Below are 24,122 nucleotides of genomic sequence, written 5' to 3'. Positions count from 1 at the left end.
GACACTTTCTTATGGGTATAAGTTAGTGTTAAGCAAAGGTGTGGAACCCCTCTACTAGGAATGAACATGGCAAAGTAACCAGTTCTATGGGTAGGTTCCCACTCAGGGGGTCTTCAACCACATTTTAGCCCACTGTCGCTTTCAGAGAGGAGGACTATCAATTTTCATATCAGTCTGGAACCCTTGCACACTGTGCCACAGAAAGGCTCAGCTTCAACTCACTGATTAGGCCCAACAAGGCTGAAACACATTTCTGGAGTTACTGTTGGTACTCTTGATCACAGTAGAATTGCCTACCAATTCGGAGCTGGAATGCCCTACTAGGTGGGCCCACACTGCTATGCAAAGGGATATATCTTCTTTATGAAAGATACAGTGAGCTAAAACATGGTTGAAGACCCTCCTGAGTAGGAAACCTCCCAGACAATAAGTTATTTGGACTGTGTTTGTTCTCAGTAGAGGGGCTCACACATTTTGTGTATAATTGCGTGATTTCCCAGCTTTTTGCTGGTCTTCATATCTAATACACATTATGCATAACAACAAACTGATGTCAAAACAAATATGCAAGGCTTGACTTCATTACACAGTCTCTTCTCGAGTGTGTCTAATTATTGAGTAGTACTGCCCATTGATCAGGATCTTAGGTGGTCTCAGTGCAGGTGTGAAATAATCAACCAGTCTTAGCTTTTAGGATCAAATCATACTGCATTCTGGTGCTTGTAGTCCTGTATTAATCAATTGTATTAGCACGCAACATTACATGTTCAGCATATTTTTAGGAAACAAGCAAATCAAAGAGGTAGTTGGGTGAGAAAAGATGGCAATGGTTGGCCAGCAGTTATTGTGCTTACTGTTGATAATGGTTGTGAAGAGAAAACAATTACCTATTTATGCATGTATGTATGCAATGTATATAGCATTAACCTTGTTAGTAAGCAGTGGAGCACTTCAGAAAACAGAAAGAAATCAGAGTGAGAATGACACGGGACACGGGGAAGCTTAGGCCAATGTAGAGGGTTCATCCCATTGGGCCAGGTTCACATATATGTAGACCTACAGAAGCTTTGTAGAACTAGGACAGGCTTGCTAACTCTGTGGCCTCCATGCTGGTGCTAGGGTCTCTCACGTAACGCTGCTTGACTTTTGCATGTGGATCCTCACCTGAACACACAGAAGCCTGCACTCCTCTGCACAGTGCTGATGATCTTTGCATCTCGATGTTCCTCATTCTGTTTTAACATTGCATTACCATTGTGTCTTCCTCTCCCCACTAATCTCATATGCATTCTTTTGCCTCTCCTCTCTCCTATCTTACTGCCAAAATTCTCGGCCTGCATGTCCTGACTGTTTGCTCTGATTCATGAAGCCTCTTTACTTCTGTTGTTTGTGCAACCTGAATCTCGCTGTGTCTTAAACCTGCGCATTTGTTTTCTGCTGCATTTTAGTGCTTTACTAGAAATTCGAATTTAGCTGTGCCTTTAAACCTGTGCGTTGATTTGTTTTTCTGCTGCATTTTAATGCGTTACTAGAAATCCAAATCTAGCTGCGCCTTTAAACCTGCACATTGATTTGTTTTTCTGCTGCATTTTAGTGCTTTACTAGGAAGTATTCTTGGCATGTTTCTGTACTAAATGTTAACGTTTGGGAATTTTTCTGTGCTAAAGTTCTGTACTCTGACATGTCTGAACCTCAATTCTTGTACCACTAACTCTGATGCCCTCACTGGGATGCTGTTATTTGTGCTGGATGTTCTGCTCTGTTTGGCTGCAAGGCCACCCAGTGAGTTCTGTCGTGCACTGTGCAATTCTGTCCCTCTCCCTCTACTGCGCACCTTCTGATTCTGCCTCCCCATCTCGTCCCCACGCTGCTTTCCATCTCTCCTATCTATACTAAAAACTCCTACATCACCTATCCTCCCTCTCTCACAAAGTCTGGAAGGAAGACATTTAAAAAGGCTCTCCTGGTCTCCAACCCAGGTCTACCAATAGCAGATACCTATGTCTGTGCTTCCTCCAGGCAGACTGTCACTGACATTGGGGGTCATTACAAGTAGGCCGCAAAGGGATACCGGGCACTGGTAATGACACCGGTGCCGGTAATCCCTTTGCGCCCAGCTACGAGTTCCCTTTTCGGGTCCTTCCTTAACGCCTGCTTTTAGCAGGCGTTAAGGACGGGACCCGCAAAGGGACACCGGGGTCAATAACGGTACCGTAATTTACGGTTCCGTTATTGCCGCCTTCCCATTGAGCCCTATGGGGGGCTCAAATGGGAATGGGGAATGGCCCTGGTGAATGGGGAATTACCAGTCCCTCCGACCTCGGAATGGACCGGTAATTACTCCATTCACCAGGCCGGAGTCGGAACGATTTTGGAGGCAGCCATGCCGCAAATAGCAGCGTGGTTACTTCCAAAGTCGGAATGAGGCCCATTTTCTTTGTTGTTCCTTCTCCTGACCTATGGACTCCCCATATGGTCTCTGCCCTCTCCCCTTTCTGTTCCTCACCCATTAATGGTGGTACCAGATGGGAAGTGCTCTTGGCTCACTTCTCATCATCCAGGTGCATTAACAATGTCTATCGAAATGACACTATCATGGCACAGGGCTCTCAGCCCAACCTCCTCTTTCTTGACAGGTGTTTACTGTCTCTTTTCAACTTCACTCCCTCCTGCCGCCCCACTATCTTCCTTCTCCTCTCCTTCCCCCCATCTGGTGGTGGTACCCCACCCCTGTAGCCCCCCCACTGGAAAACATTTAAAGGTGGAAACCAGCTTCACTTAGCTACCCTCAATTTTCGCTCCACTGTCAAACACTCCTCTGGCATCTGTCTCCTCTTTGAAGACCTTGACCTTGATTTCCTTGCTCTCACTAAGACATGGTTCAAGGTTATCTCTGTCACTGCTTTTGACACCCTTCTCCCTGAGGGCTCAGGACCCTATCCAATCCCAGGCCCACCTGGTGTGTGGGCAGAGTGGTCCTGATTTTCCCTGAGTATGTTCCGGCCACCATCATTCCCCCTCAATCCTACTCCTCCTTTGAATGCCTCATCTGCAGGCTGTCTGTCTCTCCTACCCTCTCCCTCACTCTCACCACTATCTACAAGCCCCCCGGACCTACCTGCCTTTTCCTATTAGAATGGATGGACCTCGCCCCCTCTCTCCTGGCCTCTTCATTGGGGATTATAGTATCCATCTTGATTCTCTGGATTTGGCCACTGTACTCTTTCATGTCCTCAGTGACTCTATTTCCCCCAAAATGCTTCCCTCTGATCCAACCCACTCTGCCAGACACATCTTGGATGCTCTCATTTCTTCAGATAGCCCTCTCTTCAACCCTCTAACTACTCCTCTCCCCTGGTCCGACCACTCTCTGCTCACATTTTGAGCTCCCTGGCACCCAGATGCCTCTACCCACACTGTCATTCGACCAATAAAGCGTGTGCCAGTCACTGCACTTGCTGCCACCCTTCATCTCTCCTCCCTCCCCTACCTTTGACGTTCCTTCCGACTCTGCACAGGCTGACCTCCATCTCTCCATCTCTAACACTCTGGACATCATTGCCCCTGCCATTAAGCCTGCTCCAAATGCAACTCTTGGTATGATTCCAACTTGGAAGCCTTGAAACACAAGTGCAAAACTGCTGAGCGGAAGTGGCAGGCCTCAAGTACATCTTCTGACAAACTGGCCTGCCGCCTGCTCCAAAGGCAATATCGTCTCGCCATCCGCTCCAAGAAGAGGGCTCATGTCCGAGCCTGCATCTCTCTGGCTGCTAATAACACAGCTGAACTTTTCAAAATCTGCAAGGAACTTGCCAATCCTACTGCAGTCTCCTCGTGTCCTCTTCCCTCCCAGGCCCTCTGCACTGTACTTGCCTCTCACTTTCCACCAAAATTCTGTGATCTACTCCCCTCCCCACCACCCCTCTTCTCTTGACTCCCTTGGCCCTCCTCTGCCCCCCCACCCTCCCATTCTCTCTTCCTTTTCTCCCATTGCACCGGATTAGCTCTCTAGAGTAGTCAACACTGTGAAAGTCTCCTCCAGGTGCTCCCCTACTCTTACCAGAACTATCAAAGACAACATCTCCTCTCTCGCCCCTTCCTTGGCTGACCGCTGTAACCACTCCTTTGCCACTGGCTCTTTCCTATCCCCTCAAGCACTCTCTTGTGCACCCTCTCCTAAAAAGCTGTCTGCAGACCCTTCATAGTCTCGGCTTCTCTAGCACAAGACGACAGTTCTAAGATAGCTCTTAGGACATTGACAGCCAAGTCTCGTTTCCATAGAAAGTCTCTTGCCTTCGGGCCTGAATTGTTCAAATAACAAAACAAAAGTTCCATTAACAAATGAAAGTTTGTTTCTACTATTTCTTGGGGTTATGGGTTCACCCAGGACTCTTTTCTCCCAGGGTATCTCTCCAGGACTTCATTCTCTGCACTGGCTCCCAGTGGCGGCAAGGATTAAAGGCATGGTCTAGTAAATTTTTTTATTGTCCCTACGGGTCGGCCATGTTTTTTTAAGCCTAAGTGGCTCGATTTTAGAAAACGTTCCTATGGACCTTACCCGAGTTTTCATCCATTAAACGCACGCGAAAACAAGCACCAGGGAGCCGCCATTTTCTGATAATCCTATCTTTTCCCCGATCGCCCTGGCTGACCTGCTTTTGCGGCACTAAATCAATTCCCCCGCCCCTGAGCCTGACATTATCAAAACATTCATATTCCTCGCCTCTCCCCGTGACGTTACTGTGCTGCGTAGGCAAACGCGCCCAGTCGTCTTCTGCGCGACTCCACACAGAACCTGGAAACCAACACAGATCAACTCACAACACAGCGCGCCACAATTCGGAATATGAAACTGTACTTTAAAATGAAACAGCAACACGGTACATTTGGTAAAGTACATTTATTTGACATTAAATGTTTAGAGAATATTCAGCAATTGCCATATGAACTCCGGAAGCCATTTATTTTCTTTTATCTGTATCCGCAATAACTGTTCCGTTTCATCTTGAGTCACGCGCTGTTCCTTTATGGTACACAGGGTGTTCATTTTCGTAAAAAGAATCACTTTGGAAGCACGGTGAACCGCAAGGCTGTTCCATCAACTAGGCACTAGTCCAGCCTAAAGGTTGTTATGTTGCTTCTAGCCACTAATACAGCGTAAGGGCATGTGGGCCCTTGGCGATCGTCCCATTATATGGTGATCGTGCTCCAGTTGTTGACACGAAGCTGCAGGTGTCTGCTGAAGAATCCATCCGCCGGTGTCTCAAACAGATGGCAGTGGCAGAATGGGATCAAATACCTGTTATGAAAACAAAAAAATTATAATTAGTCTCGCTAGCCGAACTTCATTAATATTACTCATTTTATTTATTACGGCCGATCAGAAACTATTTGCTTGCAAGGATAGTTCAATGGAGTATGTTCGCCTCTAAAATCAATGCGAAAAGTAACGAGATAAATCGAGGCCAACACAGACCCAGACACAGGCTTACATCCAAAATCCACATTCACACCCTCTGACAATCAGGTCCCTGATGATCTCCTTACGTTCGAAAGATGCGTTCTGCGTGACCTCAGAGTATTAAGTAAGAGAAATAGCGCCTTCAAACAACATAATATCACCAGACAAGAAAGAGAAGCCCTCTCTGCACTATCCAAACAATCAGAGCTTATCATCAAACCCGCAGATAAAGGGGGCGGGATCGTAATTATGAAATCAGATCAATACCATCACATGATCAAGGAACTCCTGAATGACTCAGAGAGTTACAAATTACTAAAGAAAGACCCCACCAAAGACTTGAAAACAGAAATCTCAGCGCACTGGAAAGAGATTGGATATCGGAAAAAGAATCCGAATTTCTCCAGACATCCCAAGGCAGAACACCCTGCCTATATGCCCTTCCTAAAATACATAAAAATCCAACCAATCCTCCAGGAAGACCTATTGTTTCGGGCTGCGGGTCCATACTTGAACCCCTGTGTAAATTTGTTGACCATTTCTTAAAACCCATAAGTAACAAAACGGACACATACATTAGAGACACCATGCACACTATCCAGCTATTTGAAAACTTAGACTTTGACCAACACAAACAGTTATTAGTCACTCCAGATATTAAAGCACTATACACCAGCATACCCCAACAAGCAGCCATTGACTGTGTGTATGAATATCTGACTGCTACCAACATCGACACAAAAACTCCCCCAGAATTTATCATTGAAATCATGACATTGGCCCTTTGCAAACATTTCTTTGAATTTAATCAAAAATTTTACCAAAAAAAAAGGCACCGTCATGGGGGCAGCATTTGCCCCAAGTTTGGCCATTTTATTCATGGCAAACTTTGAGACCAAATTTGTCCTCAGCCATCTCAATAGATGGAGAGAGAATATCAAACAATGGCGTCGTTACATAGACCACATCATATGCCTGTGGGAAGGCACAGAAGAGGCCTTACTAGAATTTAGCTCCTGGCTCAACACATGTAGCCAAGACATTCAATTTACATTTGAATACAGTAATTCCTCCATCCATTTCCTAGATTTAAAAATCCAACACGACCAAGGCAAATTAACATGTACCACTTTTCGCAAACCTACCGATCGGAATACTCTTTTACATTTCCAAAGCGATCATCCTCGACATATCAAGGAACATTTACCGTATGGGCAATTCCTAAGACTTCGCAGGAATTGCACCTCACTAGACAACTTTTACCAAGATGCCAACCTTCTAAGTGACAGACTAAAACAATGCGGCTACCCCAAAAAATTGGTGTCAAGATCTCTCAAAAGAGCCCGCTTCACATGTCACGACTCACTTCTCACACCCAAAAGCCGAGATGCAGAAAACGATACTATCACATGTGCCATTACCCATGGACAACATGCCTTTCAAATTAAAAAAATTGTTTACAAGTGTTGGCCCATAGCTAGACTCTGCCTCCCTGACCTAGACAAACCTAGATTCGCATTCAAGAGGGGACGCAATTTGAAAGAACACCTGGTACATTCCATGTACAACACAAAATCTCCCCAAACCTACATCTGGAATCTCAGACCACTCAAAGGGCACTATCCATGTGGTACCTGCTCAGTGTGTCAATTTACTGTGAAACTTCAACAATTCCAGGTCGGAACAAAAACATGGATCCTCAATGATGTCTCAAATTGTAAAACAAATCAAGTGGTATATTGCATAGAATGCCCATGCAATCTACGATATATTGGACAGACCATGCGCAATGTCGGTATACGGATATCTGAACACTGTTCAAGAATCTGCTGCAAAAACATGACATCTCCACTAGTACAGCACTATATGGAGAAGAAACACAACACTCAGGATATAAAATGGTGGGTCATTGAAAGGGTTTGCAATGGACCCAACATCCAGGGCCGCCTGTTAGACCTTGAATGCCGGTGGATACATAGAATGGATTCTGTCACACACGGCCTCAATGAACAACAACTCTTCCCTCAAAGATAATTCACTACTGTCGTGAGTGTATTTTTGGTTTCCTACTACATAGGCCATCATGCACCACAAGATTACCGCCACATCCTTCCAGTGCTCCTGTTAACTCACAGCACCCTATCCCCCCAGACACGGAGACTCCATTCATTATATCTGTCCCCGAATGGGCCATAGCTAACAACACCCCACGTCCGTGTACTGCCTACAAACAGCCCCGTACACGTAACGGCTCGATCACTGCCTCCGTCACTCTGGAACCGCAGTGGGTTCCATTTTCTCTGTGTCACCGTCAAATTAGATCGAGTGACCCGTACTTTCACTTTTAACCTCCAGTCAGGCACACCCCAGTACTCTTGGAGTCGAGCCTCCTATCCAGACTTTCGAGCTCTCCCAGCTCGCGCGAACCCCCCCCCCTTTTTCTATTTTAGCTGCACTTACCTTTAGCGCCTACATCGCGGACTACAGCTGCAGGGCCCATCTGCGTTGACTCCAACGCTCTTAAATCTAACGGGTGTCTCTGCATCACTCGTGTCAACTAAGCCAAACGCAAAGACGACTATCATCCCGTTCATGTCCAGTTCCGCATTACACCGGCTCTGGCCAATCAGGACTCTGAACTTTCCTGTATTCTGATTGGTCCAAAGACCCACACACCCTCGACCCACCCCCAACCCAGTTCCTGCCTTCATTACAGCAGCCCTGCACTTGCCGAACGCACGTCTTTCGGCAGCAGGCTGTCCTTCGAGTCCTGACCCGGCACCCAGCACCACCCCAGCTTAGGTAAGCCTTCCCCGAACCCCGTGGCAGACTAACAGCGTTTGGGCACTAATCTCCAGTGCCTTGCATTTCACATTTAAATGCATCCCGGCCTTTTTTCAATTTTCACAAATAGCTTTCTCTTTCTTCGCCTCTAGTTACAGAAATAAAGAAAACAGACGGCCACATACTTTTTGATCCTCCCCAACTTCAGGAGCACTTCTGTACACACAGAAAGACCTGGAATACCTAATGAACCTACGTACCCAGGTACTGTACTCCACTCATTCTTTTTTATTTTCACAAGATAGGCACAGGCCTACACGTTAAGAGATTATTGCCTCTCCTTAAATTCATAATTCTATTTTCTCTGCAAATACTTTTATAGAGCATTTCCCCGTGAGTGCGAGCTACATTAGCAGCCCAGCAAGGCAGCCATAAAAACAACTTCTTTTTCTACCTACCTCCCCACGCACGACTACTACAACCAACTCTCCGTCCAGCTACACCTAGTCTGGGGAGTCTGCAATATTAAGAGAACGGCCACAAGGAGCCTGTGGTGAGATTTCTATTTATTAAACCCACCACAGACATATAGAAACAATAGTCCATACCTAGTTCACTCTATTTTCCATTAAAGGTTCCTTCTTTCCTCCCCAAAAAACTTTTAAATATGTGGGGATTCAATTCCCTTTCAGTTCTGAACCAGCCAACTTTTTACTAATCCGCCCTTGTAAGTTCAGCAGAGAAACACCAATGTACCATGAGGAAAATTGAACAATGTTTTTTCTCTCCTGGTCTCTCCTCCATAGGGGTCACCCAACCGCCCTGAAGAAGGCAGCTTCCACGTCCCTCTAACCTTAGATACAAGATGGACGCCAAGGCCGCCGAAACGTTATTTTGCAAGCAAGGGGGTCTTTTGCACCAACTCAATTTGGTCAAGTGATACAATACTGTATTCAGATTGCAACACTACAGAAAGTGGGATTCCCACTTACACTACCCCCTGCAACGTTGGCATACACCCAGTTGGAACTGTCTAAGATTCAACCAGTCGGGACAAACGTGTCCCAATATTAACTTTCAACTACTGCGAGTTATACGCAATCCACCCAGATGGACAACGTTTAGGCCACTGGATCAACCTATGAACCTGTTACAATGTGAAAACTCATGAAGAGTTCAAATTGCTGATTAAGCAACAACATTTTTTCTGTTTTATGTCTCACAATTTACTGTTTTCTCTTCAGCACACTATGTTCAAGTTGTATATATTTTTTTCTTTATTTGGAAAAAACACTATGGTTTAGTCTTTTTCACAACTAATGTTTTATGTTTCACACAAAACTGTAAATACGTGTATTTAATACAACCTATATATTTACATAAACCCCTAGTGAGTATATGGTGTTTTTTCTTCTGGTCTTATACTTTTTCTGGGCCAAATACTTCAATTATGATCCATTCCATTAGTAAAAAAACCAGAGAAGGCTCCTTGATTTCTTAAACTAAGTCATGCTTTATTCAATGACACATAATCAAGATGAAGCCTTCCAAGTAGCAGTACTAGTGTTTGTGTATTACTGTACTCCGTACCCGAGTCTGCTACTCCTCACCACGGGTACACCGAACATTTTGGTATAGCAACACACAATGATAAACGACAGTTGGTCTACATGCGTGAGGAATGATATATGATATGGCATTTGTAACGCGCCTATACTCAAGTGTTTCTAGGCGTGACGAGGCAGGTGGGGAACAAGGGCAGACAGACAACGATCCTACTAGGCCAGGTGTCTTTCTGATCGCGCATGGGGAAGGGCTGTACATGGTTAGTTGAATACAAATTAAATAATAGGACCAGCTGGTGGCAAGTGCAAGGTAAGTGCCGGGAGAAGGGGCTGAAGGATACAGAGACAGTCCCGTAGTGCAGGTAGGCAGTGCAGGGAAAAGTGGCTGGGCCAAGGACCGAGATCGGTGAGACCAGTGGACCTGCATGCCCATGTGCCCACTACTTACAGTTTTACTTGCTTTTCCTAGCTCTTCATTCATTCATTTATTCATGCATCCATTCATTAAATCTTCATTCCGGTATAAAAGCGTGTAAAGATTTACTTACATTATATTTGAAATTTTCATTGTGCCTCTTCGTAATGCAGTCTGTAAAACGGACCGTGCTCTTGACAACGATTTTTCGTATACTGACCTAAAATGAAACTCGGTCTAGTTTCTGAATTTTCTGCCTTATCGTCTCTTACGTTATTGCGCACTCCCTTCAAATGTAGTTCTTTCGGCATGGTCCCTGTCTCAAGGTCAAAAAACAATAGACCCTTATACTTCCAGTGCAACTTGTGGGCCTCATCTGGGCGCTGTCCTTCGCATTCTTTATTTGCAACATCACATAGTATAGGCATCTGTGAGAACTTGAAGTTTAGAATCCGTCTATGTAGTGTGCCTCAATGTGCAAATGCGAACTGGCTTCTCTCCCAAATGCCACGGCCCGCTTGGCTGGCGCGTTCCAAGTGCCCCAATTTTGTCCCCGTTGTCTGCGAGCTTTGCAGCCCAAATTGAGACATTTCATTTTTGGCGGAAGGTCAGGGAAAGTATAAAGTACCACAGGAGTTGAGTTAAAAGTGAGATTTATTGTTTGTTTGTTTGTTTTATTATTTGCAATACGCAAGCCTCCCCTCTGTTAACAGTGCACAGCATTTACATTTACATGAGATGAGACATGAGAAAAATATATAGATACACATATGTGAGGTGAATAGAGAGAATTCAAAGATGACACCCAGCTTGTTCGCCACCCATGATGGTGAAGGTAGAGGTTAGGTTTACAGGTACACTGTACAATAACCTTTATTTACAAAAAGACAATCGTATTGCAATTATTTAAACCGGGATTTGTACTTCACAATCAGCTGTGCTTCGGGTGGGCATGGCACAGTCGCAATGTTCGGTGGCAATGGATCACTGCTCTGCACAGAAACGTCCAAAATTCCACCATATCTGTGCTTCTCTAACACAGCAACAATAAGGCCTTTCACAAAGTCGAACTGCATTTCATCATAGACTGGTTTGATCACCCATTGCTTACTTCGTTTTGAAAACACCTTAGTGTAGCGAGGCATCCTTACTTTACCCCTAGTCCTAGATTGTTCACGTCCGACATTGCTGTTATGGGCCAAGACCGCTAGTAGAGTGCGATGTTTCATGCCCCAAAAGCTAAAATGCAAGCGCTTTGGCCTGTACTTTAGGCACATATTGTGGAACACCTCCAAATCTCCTGTGTGACAGAATTCTGTCAGTCCTCTCAAATCTCTTGATAGAGTTTTGTCGAAAACAATCTTCTCAATGGCTTAGTGTGTCGGTGAAGATGGAATCAACCACTTCTTCTTCCGTGCCTCCTCTGGGGGCAAAGGGCCATGTTCACATTGGTGGAAATGTTCATTTGCTGTCCAGCGGTGAACGATGGTACAGTGGTGCATCAGTGACCGCCATTTTTCAAGTAGTATTTCCACTGACCCCTCACAAGTTTTTGAGCTCCACCAAAGATGGTTGGTGATAGAATGTGACCACTGCAAAATACTTTCAAAACCTTTTTTTTCCCTGCAGCCGAGATTTTCTTATTGATTGATTTAGCAAGATGCCATACGTCAAATTGATGTTTAATATGTGGGAACTGCTCTCTCATTGTCTTGGCAATTGAAACGTGTCTATCCGTGGCTATGAGGTCGATGTGCATTCCCCTCGATTGTAGATATTCCACTGATTTTGTAAAACCTAGTTTTTCCATGGCCACTGAGGATGTACATTGTGTTACCTGCACGACCACCGAACTCACAATTTTCTTACTATCCATGTCCTGAAAGTGGTAGGTGCAGTACTTGGCAGAAAATCCAGGGCTGTCGCACTGTCCATCGCCGGCTAGCCTGAATCGTTTGCCTTCGAATGTACTTGCTAGAGACAATTGTTCAATTTTCCAAGCATCACTAATGGCCGGAAACAGATAATCACGTGGGTATATGTAGTACAGCGCTTTAGAAATGAAATGGAGTCCCACAAACTGAAAGAAAGCCTCTAACTTTCTAAAACTGGAGCCACTAAAAAGTGATGCAGCTGCACACAGTAGATTGCCTGCTGGCAGTTTCCCCAGCATCGGTTGTGCAGACCATGAGAACCTACGATTTAATCTACAGGCGGCATTTATTTTGACGTTACTGCCTTTTATTTGACGAGTCACATTAATCAATGGCTTCCCACATACTTTCCCTCTAATGGAATGCACACATTTCAGCATACTTATAATTTCCATCAAACAACTGTCGAATACAATGTATTTGCTCTCTTTCATTAGACTGTCATCCTGCGTCAACGTTGTTTCGGCCTTTGACGTTGTGGAGATTTCAACACATTGGAAAGTAATATCGCTGATATCAAGTTCTGATGCGTCTATGGATGCTGCGGCTGGTTCATTCTCTGTCATTTCAACATTTATTACTTCAACATTGATGGGAGAACACAACAATGTTGACAGGTTTTTTGGTGGCAAATTTTTGGTGGGTGTAGATTGTGTAAATTGATCTGCAACTACTTCAGAGCTATCTTCAATACATTCAATAACATCTTCTTGTGGTGGTGCGGTCTCACTGTAGCTATGGTCCAATGCAACTTTGTTGTAGTCTCCAAACACAGTTAATTCATGTTCTGGCCATTGGACATGAGCATCTCGAGCCTGAACACGCCTCGCCTCAATTAATAGTTCCTCAATAGTGTACACGGTCTGGCAAGCCACATCTCTCATTTGCTTCACTGTCTGTGTGTGTATAGTTCTGACACCCACGGGTAACTGGAGGAGAGATTGGAAAAAGGATGTTCAGTTTAAACACAAGATGGAGTGTAGTAGAATTGACTGGAAAAAAAACATAAAATAGTCCCCAGCACAAACATTTTTTTAAAGTTATGAACTGTTTGTAACTAACCTTTTTTTTGTTTTTTTTTCTTTGCAACTTTTTTGACTCGAACTTCAACATCTGCACGCTGTAGCTCCGATTCGTTTCCGCATGTTCTCCCTTCCTCTTGCGCTGCAACGACTATATTTTCTGTATCCGCATAGACAGCACGGAATGAGGCTCCATCGTCTCCCTGAAACATAGTACTTTCATTACTATGTATCAAAATATTGTTAGCATAAAACACATGTGAGGACGAACACACAGGTACATCTCAATAGCCAAACACAATTTAAACATTGTGTGCAACAATCAAACGACAAGTATTCAACCTGTGATGATCTATTTCGATGGAACTGTCAGTATCCATACCTCTGGCTCTGCAAGGACTGCCATGAATGGTTGTATTGGAGAGGAGGCATCCGCATCTCCCTGAAACAAAGTACTTGCATTAGTATGCTTTTCAATATTGGAAACACAACACACACTTGGGGTCGACGGCACAGGTACATATAAAGAGATAACCACAAATGATGCATTGTCCAAAAGAATCAAGGAAAATCCAAATATGATCACATTTCATCGACTTATTTCAACGATTCCTTTACATCTGCATCATCTAAATGAGATGTTGTGATTGTGGTGGAAGCTCCGTCGACTCCCTGAAACACAGTACTTGGATTAGTATGGTTTTCAATATTGGAAACATAACACACACTTGGGGTCGAACCCACAGGTACATATAAAGAGATAACCCCAAATGATGCATTGTCCAAAAGAATCAAGGAAAATCTAAATATGATCACATTTCATCGACTTTTTTCAACAAATTATTTACATCTGCATCATCTAAATGAGATGTTGTGATTGTGGTGGAAGCTCCGTCGTCTCCCTGAAACACAGTACTTGAATTAGTATGGTTTTCAATATTGGAAACATAACACACACTTGGGGTCGAACGCACAGGTACATATAAAGAGATAACCGCAAATGATGCATTGTCCAAAAGAATCAAGGAAAATCTAAATATGATCACATTTCATCGACTTTTTTCAACAAATTATTTACATCTGCATCATCTAAATTGGATGTTGTGATTGTAGTGGAAGCTTCGTCGTCTCCCTGAAACACAGCACTTGCATTAATAGGGAAGAAAGTATAGCAAATGGAATCACGTTATATGATCACGCATGATGGAGCTGTCATTATCCATACCTCGTGCTGCTGAAGAATATCTATGGATGTTGCAAATGTAGTGCGCACTTCCGAAAGCTGTTGCGCCGATTCGTATACGCATGGTCCCGCTTCCACTTCCCCTGGAATTACTTGAATGTCAGGCTCTGCCTCAAGTGCAGGGGTTGACGCTCCATCAGCTGCCTGAAACATAGTACTTGCATTAGTGAGGATTACAATAGTGAAAACATAACACACACCTGGGGTCGACAGCACAGGTACATATCAACGGCTAACCACGAATGAAACATTGTGAAGAACAATGAAACGACAAGAATTCCAGCTCTGATGATGACGCTCGATGGAGCTGTCAGTATCCATACCTCCTTCTGTTGAAGAACATCTAGAAATGTTGTAGATGTGGCGGACGCTTCAGCATCTCCCTGAAAGACAGTACTTGCATTAGTATGGATAACACTAATTATAACCGAACACAAACACCAGTGGACGATAACTAAGGTGTATATCAATTGGAAAGCACTAACGAAACATTCGGTAAAATGATTACACGATAAAATAAAAATATTACTTGACATGCATAAAACAGGTCTGTAGCGGATTAGCCTAGTAAGATTACCTGATACGCGCTAGAAGTGGTTGATAACTGCGACCACGTCAAGGATGTAGAATGTTCTTGCTTCAGATTCAAGGGATAGTCAAGAAGTTGTAAAGGTAAATTAATGATTGATAATGAAATGCCGATATTAAAAATAGCCATGTAAGGCGACAGAATACTTGTAAAATGCTCAATACAGCACAGTTCCCTGTTCCCATATATATACATTGCGTTTGTGGGTTATGAAATCGAAAAAGAATATATTGGTAAATGTCATTATTCAAAAAACTATACAATCATATCAATATCGAAATTATTACAAGGGATAGAACACCTACAATATCAATTAATCCGTTCGGATACCTACACACTACCGCCGGTGGCGGAATGTGGACGAATAGAGTGGGAATAGTGTTTTCGAGCAATTTCCGTGTCGTTCGCCGTTTATTCTTCTTTGTTACCCAAGATGTTGTGTACATGTCCAAGGAAAAGTGCCGGTTGCAGATGCGGTATCGATCACCCCTCTTGTCCTGTAAGACTTGTTGGACTCTACTTTCCAGCTCATCCAGTGGATATCCGCAATGTCTGATCCATTCTCTTATTCTTATTCGATCAACAGTTTTCGGGAATACATGCATTGTAGTGCCTTCAGATTTCGCATGGGTCTTCGAAGGGCAACCGCTAATCGAACAGGCAGGCATTGTTGATAAATCTGAAAAGTAAATATCGACATTATTATACAATCTTCAAGAATAAAGATTTGATACAAAAGTAAATGAATCATACAATGATCAATGCAAGGTTTGTTTTGGTCGCAGGAACTATACCAGTTCATTATGTGTGGCTTAGTATTTGCATAAGTGGCAGAAATGTATAAATGATGTGACTAAAAACTGAACATGTGACTCATCCCTGGGATGTTCTGTATTGCACGAGAAGGAAACATGCTTACATCATAGACTGGACCCCCGAAGGATGCAATTCGATGACAATTGACACAGATGAAAATAAATAGATCTATTGATAGCATAGCAATGGAAATTCAAGTCAATAGCAATGAGACCAATGAACATAGCACTATTGGGTACTCTACTCGCAAATAGATAGAAATTTAAAAATCTGCAAAATATGACCAGGATACATGGCCTTACCTTGACCAACAAACAGTTGGATTCAGCAAGCAGAGCAGTATGTTGCGGGAGAATAGGTGGATGGCCACAGGTAGCGCACTGATGGGTATGCTCGAAGCGGTCACAGAAGTTCACGGATAGCACGACGATGAGCAGATTAGCATAGATCTCAGTGGTTCCCAGGTAGCATGTTCAGGAGTTGACTTGCAAAGCACAAAGATGTTCTCATGAGACATATCGAGTGGTTTTTAAAGTATTAGAAACTGGGGTGTGTTTGTGAATGAATGACGTATGTATGTCGTGGTATTAGGGGGGCGGCCTGCTTGAAGGGGAGGCCTGGCTGGAGACATGGGGTCTGAGGAGGCCATGTGACCGATGGCCCCTTGGCGTGGGACACCTTTTGAAGTGTACATGTAGTTTGGCACCTTGGCCTTTCGCGCCCCTGACAGCCCCCCATGCCAGCGCTCATCCACTGGCGCGAACCGCCTTTGATACAGGGGGGGGGATGGATGGCCCTGGGGCGTGCAGATAAGGCACAGGAAGACTGCTGAATGGAGACACACTTATGTGGATTGCAGTGGGGCGGCCTGCTTCAAGAGGAGGCCTGGCTGGAGACACGGGGTCTGAGGAGGCCATGTGACCGATGGCCCCTTGGCGTGGGACCCCTTTTGAAGTGTACATGTAGTTTGGCACCTTGGCCTTTCGCGCCCCTGACAGCCCCCCATGCCAGCGCGCATCCACCGGCGCGAACCGCCTTTGATACAGGGGGGTGGGATGGATGGGCCTGGGGCGTGCAGATAAGGCACAGGAAGACTGCTGAATGGAGACACACTTATGTGGATTGCAGGGGGGCGGCCTGCCTCAGGGGAGGCCTGCCTGGAGACACGGGGTCTGAGGAGACCATGTGAACAATGGCCCCTTGGCGTGGGACACCTTTTGAAGTGTACATGTAGTTTGGCACCTTGGCCTTTCGCGCCCCTGACAGCCCCCCATGCCAGCGCGCATCCACCGGCGCGAACCGCCTTTGATACAGGGGGGTGGGATGGATGGGCCTGGGGCGTGCAGATAAGGCACAGGAAGACTGCTGAATGGAGACACACTTATGTGGATTGCAGGGGGGCGGCCTGCCTCAGGGGAGGCCTGCCTGGAGACACGGGGTCTGAGGAGGCCATGTGACCGATGGCCCCTTGGCGTGGGACACATTTTGAAGTGTACATGTAGTTTGGCACCTTGGCCTTTTGCGCCCCTGACAGCCCCTCATGCCAGCGCGCATCCACCGGCGCGAACCGCCTTTGACACAGGGGGGTGGGATGGATGGCCCTGGGGCGTGCAGATAAGGCACAGGAAGAATGCTGAATGGAGACACACTTATGTGGATTGCAGGGGGGCGGCCTGCTTCAAGGGGAGGCCTGGCTGGAGACACGGGGTCTGAGGAGGCCATGTGACCGATGGCCCCTTGGCGTGGGACACCTTTTGAAGTGTAAATGTAGTTTGGCACCTTGGCCTTTCGCGCCCCTGACAGCCCCTCATGCCAGCGCTCATCCACTGGCGCGAACCGCCTTTATATCAATATATAGTATATCGCCTTTATATCAATGATAGTATATCGTTGCTTATCAATAACAAATGCCACATACCGGAGATTCTTGTGAGCACAGACCCACACTTCAACCGGTGTATTATAGTGGTCAAGACCCTAAGGCCTGTATAATCCAATGGTAATTGTTGGTATAGTTATATGTGTGACTTTTATAGAGATATAACCTACTGAAAGACTTAGAACAAGTGTTATTTAGTGCATGCATTATCGAGAATATGTTATGTTAGCTTAGATAGATAGTGACCACCCTGCTTCACAGTGACCAGACCTTCACCCATTCGGAGCACAGATGTCTGACGTCCATACTTGAATGGAGACACACTTGATTCATTTAAAAAATTGAAACAACCGTTGTTAAAATATATGTGGTGTTTTATTTTGTATCTTATTTTCATGACGCAAAAATACAAGACTTTAAAGATTATACAGGTCAGGTTGCAGCACAGTGAGAGAAAATCCCCTGTACTGACCGCTGTCACTCGGGAACGTTTCTCTAATGGCACGAACGGCACAGGCGGGTATCACTCTTCGAACGCAGTGTCCAAGCCTCCCGTGGAGCCACCATGTAAAGGAACGATAGGCCACCAGCCTGTACCACCTGTGAAAAGGAATGAAACAAACTGTTTTTAAATGACCAAGATAAGTTTAATAAACGTTTGTTGTCAATGACAATTCTTGCAACTAATGGCATTCTGCACGGACAAATGCTATTTGACAATGCACACTATTGAACGACTTACATGTGTTACAATGATATGTAGATGTAATTTTGGATATAGTAGAAGAACATGAAATAGGAGTGGCATGACAAGCAGAGTATACTTACTCGTTACTCGGATTACGAGGACGAACAGTTGAGCGAAGTTCGTGCATAAGCACCATCATTATTCTCAACACGGCCCATGTGAGGCAGGCTGCCCTGAAGTCTGGCAGCTCGGTGATGCATTGCGGTCGTGGCTCGCCTTCCGAAATGTAGGCCAGGCATCCCGAGTTTTCTCGGCAGCAGCAGTTCTCGTCCTCAGTTGGCATTAGCTCGCACCGATTGCATGTGCACCAGGTGGAGACGCCGTCCATTCGACTAGGCCCAGGCTCTTCATCTGTTGATTCGTCCTGCCAACTGCCGTCCGAATCCCCAACATTTTCGCGTGCTTCCCTTTCCAGTAGTTCCTCCTCGGTATACTCGGGCTCATACATGTAGGGCATTATTGTAGCCATTGTGTGTTAAACAAACTAAAATAATTTATAGCGGTGGTACTGGTATCTGTTCACACGGGCTACAAGTGGCGAAGGTAGCTGACCAGAGCACTGAAACGAGTCACAGAATACTCAAAGTAACACAGAGAGAGGAATGGAATCGAAAATCTGCTGCTGTGTGTTGTGAAACGGTCTGTTTATACTTATTGAGGAAAGAGGCATCCTGCCATTTCCATGGCGACACGTCATTAGCTGAAGCTCAGCGAATGTTGACACGAGACGTGCTTTGGCGTTGGGAAATGGGCGGTACGAGTCTTCTGATGACAGGCTCAGGGGCGGGGGAATTGATTTAGTGCCGCAAAAGCAGGTCAGCCAGGGCGATCGGGGAAAAGATAGGATTATCAGAAAATGGCGGCTCCCTGGTGCTTGTTTTCGCGTGCGTTTAATGGACAAAAACTCGGGTAAGGTCCATAGGAATGTTTTCTAAATTCGAGCCACTTAGGCTTAAAAAAACATGGCCGACCCATAGGGACAATAAAAATGTTTACTAGACCATGCCTTTAAGTTCAAAGCCTTCTGCATTGTCCACAAGCACTTCTGGGGCCTGGGACCTCAATACCTTCAACTCTCTCTTCCTAAATATATTCCTTCTCAAGCTCTTTGCTCATCCGCCTCCAACTCCCTCAGGGTCAGTCGCTTCTCCAAGCAGCGAGTTTTTGGTAGATCTCTTTCTTCTGCTGGGTCCTCCCTCTGGAACAGCCTCCCTGCCTTTCTGAAACTTGAGGAAAACCATCTCTGGTTCCGGAAGCACCTCAAGACCTTCCTCTTTGCTTCTGCTTTCTCTCCTCCTCTGCCCTGCTGATCTCCTGGCAGAATCTGATTTTGCATTGGTTACCTAGCTACCCTCTGACCTCGGAGCCAGGTCTCCTCTCCGACAGTTGCACACCTGCACTGCCCCCCTGGCAACCCTTGCACTCAGGGACTGTTTCTGTATCTCTACAGACCCTACTTGCATTTGCCACCATCTGGCCGCACTCTTATTTATTGTCTTATTTTTTTACTGTTAGCCTATGTACTGCACTGCCCCCTCCACTTTGCCCCCGCACTTTTCCCCTTGCCACCTCCCCTACACTTGCACAATCTCAATGTCGCCTGGCCTAGTAGGATCGTTGTCTCTGTCTTCCCTCTGTTTCCCCTCCCTTGCCTCGTCGCACCTTGAAACACTTGTGTATAGGTGTGTTATAAATGCTGTATCATATAATTTCATGCCCGGCTAACTATCACCCTATTTCCATCACCCCTTTCTTGGGCAAACTAATGGATAAGTTGTTCCTCCCCCAACTGAACCACCACATTGAATTGCATGGCTGCCTCCACAACCACCAGTCTGCATTCAAAGAATCCAGAGGAACGAAACTGCTCTCATGAACACTCATGAAGACCTGCTCTCAAACCTGGACTCTTAACTCTCCCTCTGATCTGATCCTTCTTGATATTTCTTCTGCCTTTGACAGGATCAATCATGCCATCCTCATAAATCGTCTCAGTGATACCCTAGGCATCACAAACCGGGCACTGGCGTGGCTGACCTCCTTCGTTTCAAACCACACCTCCCAAGTGCAATTAGGCCCTTTCCTTTCCTCCACCTCACTCTCTACCAGTGGCATCCCTCAGGGCTCTATCCTATCGCCTTGGCTCTTCAACATCTACCTTGCCCCCCCCGGCCCACTTGATCTCCATTTTCTCTCCTCACTTCCAGTGTTATCCTGACGACACTCGGCTTTCCTTTAAGCTTTCGACCTCTACCTCCTCCACTTCCTCTCTCATACTTAACTGCCTGACTACTATTCAGGCATGGTACTTTGCTAATGATCTCTGCCTTAATGCCAGTAAGACAGAGGTCCTTCTCATTGGGACACTTGATCTCTATTTCCCCCCCACTCTCTGGTCACCCTCCTTGGTACCCTGCCCCTCACCCTCTTGCGAGACTAAAAATCTTGTGGTCATCTTTGACTCCTCTCTCTTCTTTTCTCTGCATATTACAGACCTTGCCAAGAAATCCAACTTTCAGCTCCACCTCCTCATAGGCATTCTCCCTTTCCTCACCTTCCCCCAAAAGCTCAATGTTTCCAGAGCTCTTCTTATCTCTAAGCTGGTCTACTGCAACAGCTTCTTCCTCAATCTGCCTTTTTCTTCCCTACGCCCTCTTCAACTAATCTAGAATTGGGCTGCAAAACGTATCCTTGGCCTCAAGCCCAGTGACCGCATCTTTCCAGCCCCATAATCTCTCCAGTGGCTTCTGATGACTGCAAGGATCATATTCAAGACCCTTTGCATCATCCACAAGGCTGCCTGGGGCCTGGAACCTCTCTACATCCAACTTTCTCTCCCTAAGCTACCTGTTAGAGTTCTGTGGTCCTCTAACTCCAACTCCCTGCAGGTCAGACGCTTCTCCAAGCAGAGAGTGGGATCTTCGGCAGGAGCTTCCCTCTGGAATGACATTCCTGCCCCCTCAGACTTTAGTCGGATCTCCTTAAGTTCTAGAAACTTCTCAAGACTTTCCTTTTCTCCTCCTCCTTCCTTCACCCCTGTCCATGCTAATGTTCCTCTTCCATTGTGACTGGTGCCTGGTCCATTATGTGTTTTACAGGGGCCAGGTCCTCCTTGACCTGTCCCACCAGCATCCCTACCAGCACTTGCCCTCTGGCACCCTTCCCGGATTAGCCTGAATCTGGTCCACCCCTCTTCGCACTTTTTCGTTTCCCACTTCCCCTGCACTTGCCCTTCGTGGCTCTCCTCAGCACTTGCTCAGCCCCCTGGGCCCGCCCCTCCTGATCTCACCCCCTCCCATCCGTACACTACCCAGCCAAGCCTCCTACTCCCTCCCTCCCTTGCTCTTTTTGTCTCTGCATTTGCACGGTAAGAATGTCACAAGACCTAGTAAGACCGTTATTGTTGGTTTTTCCCTATGTCCCCGAGCCCGCCCGTTTGTCTTGTTGCACCTGGAACCACTTGTGTATAGGCTCCATCGAAATGTCCAATAAATAAATAAATAAATAGCATGCATATTTAATACCACCAATGCAATGTCTGCATTTTATGCTTACGCAGCTGAAAAAATAAATACCATTTAGCGCTAATTTTGATTGTGTCCTTAATCCCCTGTCCATGTCCCCCTGCATGAGAAATTAGCAATGTTATGGTCAAGGCGTGGAATCTGTGTGTCCCTGGGCTCACTGCCTTTTTTTCCAACAAAACCAGAAAAGAAACGATAAAGCCAGCAGCCATTTCTGTACATCGTTGCTGGCATTACAATGAATCCCTACGGACTTGCATGATTTTTATATGTGTAAAAAGCAGACTTGAATTCCTAGGGATTCAAGCCTTTGCACATGTCACTATGAGATGCAGATGGAGATTCAGACCTTTTTCCTCCATGTCAAATAAATCGAGGGGATTGTATTCTCTGTGCACCTACTCCAACCAGGGAATCAAGCCAAAATTGCAAGTATGGTGAAAGCAGGCAGAACGCTTTTCTCTGCCTATTTGCTCACCATCTGTGCCATTTTTTTCCTCATTTAAAATGGGGCTGTTAATTGGGTAACAGTAACAACTGGTATTTATATATAGTTATCCTATAAAGGTTCTGCAAAACACTGAAAACATGGCTCGTTCAACAATACCTGCCGCAGTAATAAAAATCTTTACCTCACTCCACCAACACTATTGAACTACTGTATAAAATGGCAAGCCAAATGCTGGAACCCTACTGTTGTAAAGTGCTCTTCTGCTCTCAAAATAAGTTTGCACTACAAGCAATACAATACATACATCCAAATAAAAGTTAAAACGTTTGCATGCCCATGGCAGCGCATAAATAACACTCTCCAAATAACTACGTCTCCTTAAGTTTTGGCTCGCTCTCTTAGAAAATGAAGTGAAGTAAAATTTAGGGATAGCCTGATTGGATCCGTTAAACGCCTGTAGATAATCCTATTGTATAGTCAGATCTTTCCTTAAATACAAAAACTGTAAAATACATCCTTTAAAATGTTTATAAACAACCCCCATTCCGTGCTAGCAAGTCCTGACAAAGGATAAGAAGATTTTGCAGACAGGAGAATTCATTATGGAGCCGTGTGAGTGATCTGTTTGGTTTGAAGTGCTGTGCTTAGAGCACCTGAAAAGCAGTGATTGGTAGGTGTAGTCTAAGTTCCAGTTGTCACAAGGGGGTGTGGGAAACGTGCCTCCGCCAGTCAGGTACTGCATCTTATGTACATTCCCAGGTACATCAGCAGGGCATTAGCCAGCCTCAACATTTTTGGGAGGGCTCGATGGCAGTTTTGAAAACTGTTAGTGAGACAGGACATTAAACCTATTGCGTTACTGATTACCACCCATCCAACCGATCAACCCCCCCTTGATTGGGCGAACCAATCAAGGGGGGGTTGTCCCCTTGAGAAAAGTTTTTAAATAATGTGTTAAAATAGTGCTTTTTTCATCCACTTTCTGTGCTAAATTAGTTAAAATGCCTCACAGTTTACAATCGGTTTTGCAGGGTAAGACATAAAACGTCCATTAGATGCCAAGCCACTACCAATGCACAGGAACATTTTCAAACACATTTTCATAATGCCTTTGCCCACTATATGCCAGTACTCTGCAAGTGTAAAAAAGCATGTTGATATTGATTGTGCTCACACATGTCCATTCTGGTGCACTTATATATGCCACTATTCCCACATAGGAAAATACTCATGTTTGTTTTGTCCATAATGCCAGTAAGGATACTATAACAAAGCATGTTTATGCTGGCTCTGCCAGTACATGTCAGTATCACCATGTAAGAACATACTCATGTTGGCTTTGCCGTAATGCCAGTGAAAAATAGCCATGCCACAGTAACAAAACATATCGTGGACGGCTACACAAATCTCCCACTTCCCATATAATAAGAACTCTCCTCATGTTGTATTTTCTCCCTAAAACATGTCATCCCACAGTAAAAAAATGTTGCCTTGTAGGCCGCACAAATCCTCCTCTAATGTAAGAATACTTATGTTGCCGTTGGCCTTAACACCAGTAATAAAATGCAATGCCACAGTAAGAAAACATGCTCTTGCGGGCTAGCCGGTAAGAGAGCTCAACGGGCTGAGCGCATGCTGTTGTAATCTGAATGTGAGTCACAGGTTCAAATCCTGGCAAGGCCAGTATGAAC

General features: G+C 45.2%; 1 protein-coding gene across 1 annotated transcript in view; it reads left to right on the top strand.

Moving 5' to 3' along the window:
* OTOGL (otogelin like) overlaps positions 1-24,122 on the top strand; it is a 1,792,821-nt gene that overhangs the window by 347,233 nt on the left and 1,421,466 nt on the right. The gene's annotated exons all lie outside the window — the stretch shown is intronic.

Source organism: Ambystoma mexicanum, chromosome 12, assembly GCF_040938575.1.
Source record: "Ambystoma mexicanum isolate Mex_15411 chromosome 12, UKY_AmexF1_1, whole genome shotgun sequence".
NCBI lineage: Eukaryota > Metazoa > Chordata > Amphibia > Caudata > Ambystomatidae > Ambystoma > Ambystoma mexicanum.
The sequence above is the reverse complement of the archived record's forward strand: the minus strand, read 5'-3'. Positions and strand labels throughout refer to the sequence as shown.